The 12,405-nt window shown below is 38.2% G+C and overlaps 1 pseudogene; it reads left to right on the top strand.

The window, feature by feature from the left end:
* The first annotated feature begins 7,500 nt into the window (after window positions 1–7,500).
* Window positions 7,501–8,936, top strand: LOC114713288 (fasciclin-like arabinogalactan protein 4; annotated as a pseudogene).
* The last annotated feature ends 3,469 nt before the right edge of the window (window positions 8,937–12,405 follow it).

Genomic DNA, 12,405 nt, shown 5'->3' with positions numbered 1-12,405 from the left:
ATTGCACGTTCCAGAATTTAGGGGCCAAATTTGGAAAATCATAACTAATTCTAAAAAAATCAAAACAGAGTGGCTCTAATTTTCACATAAAACTCTTTCAATTCTCTACAAGGGAAAAATAACAACCTGAACTTAAACCTTGCCAATTTGTATAGTTTTTTCATCAAAGATTACTGTCCATTTAGTCAAAACAGTGTTTTCCAGAAGTCCTACCTCAACTTTGAACAGCCATAACTCTTAACATACACATTCATTTCATGTGAACTACTACTTGTTTTAAAGCTCTGGATGTGCTCTAAATATTCACCAAATTTCATAGAAAATTTGTTCATTTGCTCTGTCTCATCATTGGCACCAATTCGTGGCTCATTTAGGGACTCTCTAACTCCCTAACTTAATTCAACATTTTCAAATAAATTCATTTCTTGCATTTCCCATGTTGTCATTGCATATACTATTTCCATACATAATATCATGTCATCTTACATACCATAAAAATTTTAAACATAATTGAATATACATGACATAATTATAACATCAACTAACAGGATAGTTACATAACATAGCATGTTATGAAAACATAAGACATGCTTGGTTTCTTCCCTTTATCTTACACTTCCACTTCTTTATTTTTCTTTCAAGCTCGTAGCACCTATTAGGGGTTGTTAAGGGAGGGTGAGATTCAGGAGAATCTCAGTAGCAAACACTACCCATAAGCATGCAAGACATAATGCAAATGCATGACATATTATCATAACATTAACATATGGATGCCATAAAAAGTAAGCCAAACATCACATGCTTTCATAACATATTGCCAAGGCATAACATAACATAAGTTTGCACTTAACTTTGCAAACATTGCATTATGGCTTAGTCAATTATTGCATCACAAGCATACCATGCAAGCATACATATCAAGCACACAATATAGGTAAGTTCATACATTGTAACATAGCTTTCCTCTGCTTTTCCTTTGGTTCCCTTGATGTTCCAACCTTATGGATTTTCGGTCAACATCTCCACACATCCTCTTAGATGTTCCAAAATCCTAAACACATCAAAACACAATGCCAAACATTCATTAGAACCAAGACACCAACCTATTTCTTACTTGGTTCTTTCTTGAACACAATTGAATTCTAACTTTTAAGTTTTAATTCCAATCATCCTAAAATTATTTCCACATACTATTCCCACATAATTTACATGTAGAATATATTTCCAAGCTCAAAACAATCAAAATCCAACTTCTTCCCCCTATTCTGGTTTGGCTAAAATATAGGTGCTTTATGTCCAAAATTTCCATTTTCAATTCTAATACTTCTAAACATGTTTTCTACATATATCCCTACACAAAATCATCATTTAAAGTTATTGGAAGCATCAAATTCCAAACCCATCATAAATTTCCAGTCATGGCAGAAACATATACAAATGAAAGGGGAAGTTGGATTTCTCCAAGAATCAATATCTGTCACACCTTACTATCGGATCAACTTAGGGTTTAATTAAAACCATTTTAGAACACATTGGATGGTCTTGGGCTCAAAATTCATGAAAAACGCTGATTTTCAGGTTTTTACTATTCATCGGGTAAAAATCCAGTTTTTTGTCCCAACTTAAAAAATTCATAACTTATTCCACAAAAATCAAAATGGGATGGTTCAAAATTCTATAAAATCTCTTTGAATGCTTTTTCAAGGAAAAATAATCTTATGAATCAATTCCATTTGAAAAAGCATCAGGTTTTTGTGAAATTCACCTCTGTCCATTTGGCAGAAATCCTTTTTCCAAATTCTGAACCTTAACTTTGAAAAATCATTAAAAATCGTGTAGTTGTCCATTTTTTGACGTACTGCCTATCAATTGAAGCTCATGGCGTCAAATCTAACCATACTAAATTTTGTGCAGAAATTCATTCGGTAACTAAATAAAACGTGGCTCTAAACTAACATCCTGCTTAGGGATTACAGCACCAACCATGGATATTTATACATAACCAAATGTCCACGAATATTTATGGTATAACACCATAATTTAGCCTCCAATCTGCAGCTTGCTCTTGGGAGTTTCAGGCCTTAAAATGTTACATTATATTTGGGGGATGAGATTTTTGAAAATCCTAGTAGCAAGATCAATCAACCAAAACATTAACATGCATCAATTACAAGCATTCCAATGCAACTTCTCCTTCCTCTACTTTACCTTTCAGTAGGAGTGTACTCTAATATGCATAATGCTTGGCATTTTCAATGTAAGGAGTCCAAGCTCTTACTAGTTGCTATGTCTGTAGCATGTCAACGAGGCATCTCATCCCTAAAAAGGGGAGCTTCTCTTTCTGTTCGCAGTTACTTTCAGGGAGTCATAGGGAGAGGACTTTGAGGTTCTTCTTCTTTCTACTTGTTATAGTACTATGCTAAACTCAGGCACATCTAAGCCTAGCTTTGTTCTTGGCTAGTCATAGTTCCATTGGGTAAGGTCAACTACGCTTGCCTTGCCTTGGCTGCTTTCCTTTCCTGCTCGGATAGGGTACCTTGCTCGATCTTGAGCAATGTAAATTCTAACTTGGAGGACCAACTCCCATTCTCTCTAGAAAGATCCCTGGCCAAGAATTTATCCCTTGAAAGGGTACCTCTCAACCTAAAAAACTCCAAGCAACTGAGTATCTCTTAACATTAAGGGGAACATGCCAACTTCTAAGCTAGTTCCCTGTATAGCTATCTGTCTCATCCTCTTCTTCATGATCTTTAAGACATTTCATTAGGGCTCTCCATCTTCACTATCTCAGAGTTTCTATTAAGCTATTCTAGGACTTGAGATAGCTACTCTATCATGGTGCCCTAGCCCTAATGAGGATGTAAGAGTTTGTCTAGCTTAGGTTGCCACTCACACCTTCTTAATGGTGTAATACTCAACCCCTAACTATCTCGTTCAATTCCTCATCATTACCCTTCGTCTTGAGGGGGAATCTGATAATTCTAATTAGTGGCTACCTTTCTCTTTCTAACTTCTACTTAACTTACTCTTTGCGACCTTAAAAGTCGTTACGTCTTGTTGAGACACCACCTCAACATCTGAGGGTTATTGTGTTTGTTCGTTATGATTAGAATCCTTGTTTGAGTGACGAGAGTTACCACCTCTTCTGATAATCACTTCCATATTTGTTCATCGCCACAACTCTCTTGGTTTATTATGACAAAACACACTTTTCCCTTAACCTTTGCTAGTCTTACATAGCTTCATTCATCATACCATTGCCTGTCTAGTCATCCGTTACGGAGTTTAACTTAACCTCAGATTTACTCCATTCCTCTTGGGGTAGGATCATGGTTTTGTCCTTGCCATTATGGGACGACAACCAATTCGATCCCATCACCACATCAACTTCAGGGAAGGCTTACATATCAAATCTAAGGCAATATAACAGTGCTCATAACCAATACACAGTTTAAGCACCCATCAGATGTAATTGTCCCTCTATTGCGTTGGTGTGGACACATGTACGTCATAAGGCAACGTATGCATAATCAAGCTAAGTCTTTTAGCTTAGGTATGCAAAATAAAAAAAATAACTAGAACCCTAATTAAACATTGCAATTACTGGGGAGTTGTTAAAAATAATCGTTCCTTGGATCATTTCTGGAGACTTCAAGACTTTTTCCCCTGTGATGACAAATACTCGTCCTCGGGTGCGTGACCTTGCCTTCTCTGTATTTTGCAGGCATTATTTTGAAAGTGTCTAAGCTTACTATAACTGTAGCAGACATTCTGTCTGGCCATACATGGTTATTACTCTGACTCTTTCCACAGGTTGGCATTCCTTGCCATTTGAGGGCTTACCTTCTTTCTTACTCTTTCGGTTGTCCCATGGCCTCTTCCTTTTCCTATTCACCTCAGAAGAGGTGCCACCCTGATCTCCCTTCTCTAACTTGGGAGTAGACTCAATCATCAAATGATAGCTCAAGCTATTCTTCGTAATTCGGCAGGCCTCAACTGCCATGTCGAAGTACTTGAATCCCCGGGGAGCAATCATCTCCCTTAGGACTGCCTTAGTCCTCTGACCATCTTTTGGTCATCTACCTTTCATCCATCTCGATAACGCAGGTAACTGAAGTAGTGAGAAGGATGTCTAAACTTAGCTAAGTAATTATCAAATGACTCGTTATTCTTCTACTTCAAGGTTAGGAATTTCACTCCCCTTTCATCCCTAACTGACCTCAGGAATACTTTTTGTAAAACTGCTCCAGCAACAATTCCTATGTTACTCTTGTGTTCCGAGCATCCAGAAGAATCTTGGTATTCTTCCACTAATGATGGGCATCCTTTTCTAGCTGGTAAATAGCCATCTGGGCTTTCTGCTTAGTCGGACAGTCCAGAACTTTGAAAATCTTTTCCAAGCAGATGATCCAATCTTTTGCTGCTTGAATGTCAACCACTCCATCGAAGGATTGTGAATGTGCTTGCAAAGCTAGTCATCCACTACTGGATACTGTCTTTGTCGGGTCTACTGCTGGTATTGTTGGTCTAGGCAATTGTCCTGTTGCTTGCGCTACTAAGCTTTCTTCCTCTGGCTGCCTCCTATTGAGGTTAGCCACTGCCACTACTACCGCTGCTACTATTACAATATCTGTTTCTTGTTCCTGGCTAGCTTGTGCCGTCCTCAACCCTTCAATAGCCTTTTATTGCTATCCTCAGTGATCTAAAATTAATTGTAGCAGATCGAGAAGGACCTTTATGTCATGTCCTGAGGGTCTTTCTGGCAAAGCGTTTCATCAGTTCTAACTAATATGTTAACTAAACAAATGCATATCCGAGGAACAAGAAATAAAATCATGCTTGGAATTCACTTAACAACATATGCATTCATAATACAATATTCAAGCATCAGTCATCAGTCACAGCAATATAGTTTAACATACATAGCCATCAACCATGCTAGACTAACCTACTACGGTTAGCTGTAACAATACAAGCCCTACATTAATTTTACGAGGATCTGACTATCTAAAAATAGTGAATCTTAACAAAGTTTTCAAGGTGCTGGATGTAATCCTTTACACCTGAATCCACTATCTATTCAGGTGACAGAACTGATATACCCAGAGGTAATTTTGGAACATGTCCTCAGCGAAAGATTCAGTCCTTGTTGTCTAGATAAGGTTTACCCAGTCCCTGAGTCTGATATAATACCTTTACGCCCTGATTTACCGAGGTAAATGTAAACTATATTCTGTGATATGTATTTCGGTAATTGTTCTGGGTCTTGCTCAGCCTCATCTTTCCTAATATGTTGACCCAAGAATTCCAACTTCTCTCTCAGCTGATCCTGACTACAGATCTTAAGCTCAGTTGGAACAGGGATAGATACTCTGAGTGTCGGGGTAATCCCTGGCTTGGTACTAGGTTTGGGATGTCACTTGGGTGTATACTTGTGTGTAACAAGCTGTCTGCAAGAGTAAATGTCACAACTAGGTCCCTGTTTCCTGATACATATCAATTGTGGAATCCACCGGGTTAATGGGTCTAGGAAGGTTCATTAAATCGTCAATAGTAACCCTAAAAGGTTAGCCCCATGCTCTTGATAATTGTTGGATTCCTTTGTTGAGTATCCTGGGCTAGCAGTCCCCATGTCCATCCTATCGGATCCTCTTTGGTGAGATCCATTATGTTAGTATCTCCATCATTACCGACTTCTTCAGATCTAGCGTCCCAATCCATTGTGTTTTTCATCACAATTCCTGCAAACAATATGTCAATTTTCCTTTTAATTGACATATTACCTAAGCAGAGCGTTCTATCCTATGCCAGAACCTCCGCTCTGATACTAAAAGTCACACCTTACTATCGGATCCACTTAGGGTTAATTAAACTATTTTAGACCATATTGGATGGTCTTGGGCTCAAAATTCATGAAAAACGCTGATTTTCGGATTTTTTACTGTTCATCAGGTAAAAATCCAGTTTTCTGGCCCAACTTCAAAAATTTATAACTTATTCCACAAAAATCAAAATGGGGTGGTTCAAAATTCTATAAAATCTCTTTGAATGCTTTTTCAAGGAAAAATAATCTTATGAATCAATTCCATTTGAAAAAGCATCAGGTTTTTGTGAAATTCACCTTTGTCCATTTGGCAGAAATCCTTTTTCCAAATTCTGAACCTTAACTTTGAAAAATCATTAAAAATCGTGTAGTTGTCCATTTTTGACGTACTGCCTATCAATTTGAAGCTCATGGCGTCAAATCTAACCATACTAAATTTCGTGCAGAAATTCATTCGGTAACTAAATAAAACGTGGCTCTAAACTAACATCCTGCTTAGGGATTACAGCACCAACCATGGATATTTATACATAACCAAATGTCCACGAATATTTATGGTATGACACCATAATTTAGCCTCAAATCTGCAGCTTGCTCTTGGAAGTTTCAAACCCTAAAATGTCATTATATTGGGGATGAGATTTTTTGAAAATCCAGTTGCAAGATCAATCAACCAAAACATTAACATGCATCAATTACAAGCATCCTCCACTTTTGCTATTAATAGGGAACTACTTTACCTCATACATGTAACACTCTAACAGCAATAGCCGAGGCACATAAAGCAAGTAGTTTAGCTACACAATCATCATTATCCTCATCATTTAGTTCTAGCTACCACATTACCATTTTTCTGGAATTTTTCTAAAACATTTGGGCCATTTTCAGTAACTTTGAACATTGGTCGACCAGAATTTTATTATTTATAATTAGGTCCCTACTTGGCCTAGGAATATTTTCTTTACAATTTAGTTCTTGGGAATTCCTCTGTCACTTCAAAAGAATCTCTGAGACCTCTGTCAAAAAAGTCTGGTAGCTGCCCATTTTAGGCTAATTTCGATACTTTAGATCCAAATTCAGGTGTTGACAGGCTTATTCACTCTACCTTAAAAGGTTCATCAAATATTTCCTTAACCATCTTGCACACCTCTTCCCCAAGTATGCTCCAATAGTCTTGCTAGAAAATAGCTTGTTTGCCATCTGGTCCTCGGGCTTTGAAGGCACCCAAGTCAAAAGTGCAGTTTTAATCTCTTTATTTTGACCCTTGCTGACAAGGGCATATGCATCTATGAACTGTGCCCTCTGAAAACAAGAGGTTTTTTCATTTTGTTACTCTACTGGTTGTGTTTCTTCTTTGGTTTTTTTTTTTTCCTTTTTTCCCCCCCCTTTTTAGTTACACTAGGCGACTTATTTATTCGGTTTTTCGGTTTTGTTCAAATTAACTTATTGTAATAGGCCAGACTTTTAAACTATAATCATTTTACCTGTTTTAATGAACTGGTTTTTTGATTAAAAAATCAGTATGATTTATTAGAACTTGCGTGCAAGAAAGGTTACTGTTCAAGCATTTTTTTAAAGAATAAAATTATGAGCAGCGATACATCATGACATGATGCACGGTCATCAGCATCCATGCTGATTCATGCTCCCGCGCCCAGGGAATCCTCCGCTCTCCCCTCACTCCTCAGTCCTCACTGTCCATCACTAACTTCCCATTCTTTCTCTCTCTCTTCCTGCTGCTTCTTCCTCAGTTCTTCTGCAGCGGAAGAGCCAAGTTAGAAACAGACGCCCCCAGTCCAATCCATGGCTTCCCATTTTACCCCCACAATCCTCCTTTATTCCCTCCTCCTCCTATCCTCCTCTTCTCCTTCTCCTGTTCTCTGCTTCAACATCACTTCTTTGCTCTCCAATTTCCCAGATCTCTCTCAATTCGCCTCCCTCCTCTCCTCGACCTCCTCTGTCGCCGCAGATCTTAATCGCCGTACCTCCCTCACCATCCTCGCCGTCCCCAACGCTCTACTCTCATCTTCCTCTGATCTCACGCGCCCGTATCTCCCCCAATTCGATGCCTGATGTCCTCCGTTATCACATTCTTCTCGAGTTCTTCTCGTGGTCTGACCTGCGTTTCTCCCCCTGCCTCTGGTAAGCTTGTTACCACTCTCTTTCAAACCACTGGCCGTGCTACTGATAACTTCGGCTCTGTTAACATCACTCGCGACCCAGTCAACGGCGTCGTCCTCGTTCACTCTCCTGCGCCTTACTCTTCTTCATCTGGTTCCCTTCCATGCCACTGTGCTTTCCCTAATCAAGACCCTTCCGTATAATGTCAGCATTTTTGCTGTTAATTCTCTTCTTATCCCTTTCGGGTTCGATCTTATGGCTTCCGAAACTCGACCCCCTCCGGGTTGAACATAACCAAGGCGCTTATCGATGTCACAACTTCAATGTCGCTGCATCTATGTTGTCGGCTTCGGGTGTTGTTCAAGAGTTCGAGGCTGATGAAGGCGGTGCTGGGATTACTATGTTCGTTCCTGTGGATGATGCATTTGCTTCCTGCCTCCTTCCGTGAGCTTACAGTCTTTGCCGGCCGATAAGAAAGCTGTGGTGTTGAAGTTTCATGTGCTCCATTCGTATTATCCCCTGGGTTCCTTGGAGTCAATTGTCAATCCACTGCAGCCCACGTTAGCTACAGAATCCATGGGAGCGGGTAGCTTCACACTTAACATCTCGAGGATCAATGGTTCTGTGGCGATCAATACTGGGATCGTTCAAGCGTCAGTAACTCAGACTGTGTTTGATCAAAATCCGTGGCAATTTTTGGGGTGTCTAAGGTGCTGTTGCCTAGGGAGGTATTCGGGAGAATCCAATTGTGACAACAAAACCTGGAGGCCCTGTTCCGGAAGGTGCTCCACCGCCGGATTCATCAATGTCGCCTGAGAATTCACCGGGATTAAATGGCCAACCTTCGCACCTTTCCTCTCCACCAGGTTTCCGCGAAGAAATACGGTCGACAGCTGTTTCATGTGGTTATCAGTCTTTGTTCATTGTTCTTTGCTGTATAGGATCGTACGTAGTGGTATAAGATTGATTGTTTTTCATCGTAATTATAATCATATTATTATTTTTTTGTGGGATTTTATTTTGACTTTTTACCTTCTGCTGCCCGATTAATTAAATTTGGTTGCAAAAGCAACCTTTTTTGGGTGTTATTCCTTACCTTCTTTATGGAAGCTTATACAATCGTCAATGTTAATCATGCCCTTGTTATGATAACTGGTGTCACAGAGATAAACTGTTGATAGTTTTCTCTGCATTTCTCTTGTAATTTCTTATTTTAATATAAAATACACTCCAACCTGTTTGAATAAAATTTGCCTCTCTTCAGATCTTGATAATTTCCAGAGGTCAGGTTGAGTGCTGTGGTCAATTTACCCATTCCCGCAGAAATCCTTCTGTAAATCGACTCTGAGCTGTGGTATCCATGCGGCTGCATTTTTTACTAAGCTTAAAAAGCTGCTGCAATGCATTGTTTATGTTTATCTGATATTTGTAAATGATAGGGGATAGGATGGGTTCATTTTAACTGCTGCTAGGTACAGTGATCTGATGCTGATGCTAGACGCCCTGTGAAATAACTTTTGGCATTTGACTTTGGTGGAAATTTCTCATTGTTCCATTGATCTTCATGCTGGACTTTGCGCAGCTTGCCTGTTGCTGTCATGTGTCATCAGGTAGTTTCCTTCTCAGATTACTACAGTTGTGTTAATTTCATAATAAATCAATCTTGTATTAAAACCTTTACTATTTAGTTTGGAATGTGAGAACATTGTTATGTTGTTCAAGTTAAACCATTTATTATTTGTAACCTGTAAGAGCTGAGAAAGTTTTCTTGTTTCTGAAACCAAAGATGACCTTTAGCTGTTAGTATCTAGGAAGAAGCCAGTGAGTTTTAATCTCTGCTACTTTTATGTTTGTCTATGAACTATGAATGCTGAAAGTTTGGTTTGTTCACTTGTAGATTTTGATGAGATGTTTTAGAATTTTAAGATGCTGCTTTCTCGTATGTATTGATTCTTGGGTCTCGTCTGTAAATATTATTAGGATTATATTAGAGAATATTTATTTGGTGGAATGGGTAGTTAACGGTTGGTTATTTATGGTAAAAGAGGAGGATCAAACTTGCAGTCTTTTACTGATCCTTGTGAATGGATCTTCTTTGGTCATTCCATGGCTTGAGATGGTCAAGTTAGGTTGAAATGCCTCTTTTCTTTTACAAATTTTTAAGAGGAAGGTGAAAATTATAACTGACGTAAAATTTTTTTAAAAATTGTACTTAATTTAACCATACAGTGAAGGTTAAATTTTAAATTATAATATTTCTTTGCAATTTACTCTTGTTATGTTATGTTACATTTTTTAATATTATCTTCTAAATTTATGATATTAGCTGGCCTCTCTATGCCTAGAGAGTATTGAGCTAGCCTCAAATAGTAACAAACAAGTAGAAATGGTACCATACTGGTTATGTTGGTTGCTTTCTTGTGAAGTATCTTGGTTGAGTCTTCTGACTCTGTTGGTATATGGGCAGTAGATCTGGAACCTTCTCTAAACCTTTTTATCTAATGCTCTTACTTAAAAGTTGTAGGAAGTATTCTGTGCATTTGGACAACATTTTTGTGACATTAAATTCATGCTAGAAAATCATGTTGTCAAGCTTTTTTCTGCCTTTTCATACTGTCAGGCCATTGTTGAATATGTTTTGATGAATTTCTCTACACAATCAATTTATGATTATGAGAATCTGAGTTTAAGGGTGTCTTTCTGCCCAAACTGGATAGCTTCCGACGTAGATATCAGGGACCACCATCTGCTGCATGTTTACTTAGCCTGAGGCAGATTTCCTTAGCAGACTTGGTATCACTAACATCCTTAATAATTGATTCATTAATTGTATTTTGTGTTGTTTTCTACCGCCTCTTAACTTAGAGGGGAGCATAGGTACGTAGTAGAGGCAAACTAAGGACTAATTATAACTCCTATAGGGCAACTTTTAATGTAGCAAAACAGTTCTTGAACTAGGGAGCTTAATAACAATTTCATCACATCGAACGTTAAAGTGAAAGAAAACATTATTCTAAACTAAAGTTTAATTACAACCTTTTGCATATTAACATTAAAATGTAAAGAATGCTTCATGATCTTTCAGAAATAAATCCGCATAAACTCACTCGCCTTTAATGTGAAAAGTTAACACCACCTCTTGTAGGTTTAATTTCTCACATATTTCCTCAAGTCGATTATGAAAGTAACGCCAGGTTCCTAATGAGGTTCAGGTTTAACTATGAGAAAAAGCCTTATTCCTGACCAGTTTGAAGGGTGACCAAGGGAAAAATATTAAAAACTACAGGTTTCCGTTGATGGTGGGTAGGCAGATAACAGGTTTCATTTACATCTTTGCACTCAATAGGTTGTTCTCCTTGATGTCTTTGATTGTGTTGCCATGTGCAATTCTTTTCAGGAGCTTGGAAATCCTCATTTGCAATATCATAGGACACAAATCGTGAGATCGGTGCTGGATACAAAATCTAATCCTTTTCTATTTGAAATGGCAAGGTAATATTTTTTAGCGTACTTATTCATTGGAAGCTTCAGAATCAGTATTAGCTTGATTACTTTGCCCCTTCCAGAGGTAGGCATCAGGGCATGGGTCTAATTGCAATGCTGTTGGGTAACGCATTGCTGATGTGCTTGCTTACTTGAATACACCACAAGCTATTTGCGTGGTTCATTGTCTTAGGTACCTCTAACTTCACTATAGGCTTGGATTTAGTAAGGAGGTTGGCTTAGGTTCAGTTGTAGGTGAATTTTGAGATCAAAACTTATACTCTTCTTCATTAATGGTTGTATGCTGCACTTGAATATGAGATTTAGGATAATATGGTACCCATCCAAGAAAAGCGAACATCTATGGAAGTGTACAATTTTCAAGTGAGAGGAGAATTATGCCTATTTCCCTTGTGATGTCGTGTGTATCCAAGGAAAACATGCTTGACACATTTGGGTCAAGTTTTCTTCTTTGTTATAGAGGATATGTACCCCTGGCTGAAGTTTAGTAATGATGCATGTTCAAGGGAAGGCTTTTGGAGAAACTCACCATAGAGAATCAAAATTTAGGGCATGTTTGGGAACTCGTTTTTGGAGACAGTACAAAAGTGTCCAAACATGCTATTATTAATTCTAAGGGGCATCTGGTTGATAGGGTAGACTGCAATTTATTAGCTTCCCCAAAATTGCTTGGGGTTATTGTTCACAAACATGAAACTGAGCTATTTCAAGGTGGTAACTATTTTCCTCTCAACTATAATTTTTTGACAAGGAGTATATGCACAAGATCTTTCGTGAACATTATATGGAAAGCTACTCAAGGATTGGGTTAAATGGCTATTGCATTATCAGTTTGAAAAATTTGTATTTTGGTTTGAAATCAGTTTAAAATCATGAAATAATAATCGTTGACATGGGGGTTGTTTTTGTCTTTCAATTAATGACGAAAGCCCGAGTAATCTGATGGGTACCTGTTT

The sequence above is a fragment of the Neltuma alba genome, unplaced genomic scaffold (assembly GCF_004799145.2).
Source record: "Neltuma alba isolate B1F8T4 unplaced genomic scaffold, ASM479914v2 tig00001883_pilon, whole genome shotgun sequence".
Taxonomy (NCBI): domain Eukaryota; kingdom Viridiplantae; phylum Streptophyta; class Magnoliopsida; order Fabales; family Fabaceae; genus Neltuma; species Neltuma alba.
Note: the sequence above shows the minus strand (reverse complement) of the source record. Positions and strands in the feature narration are given on the sequence as shown.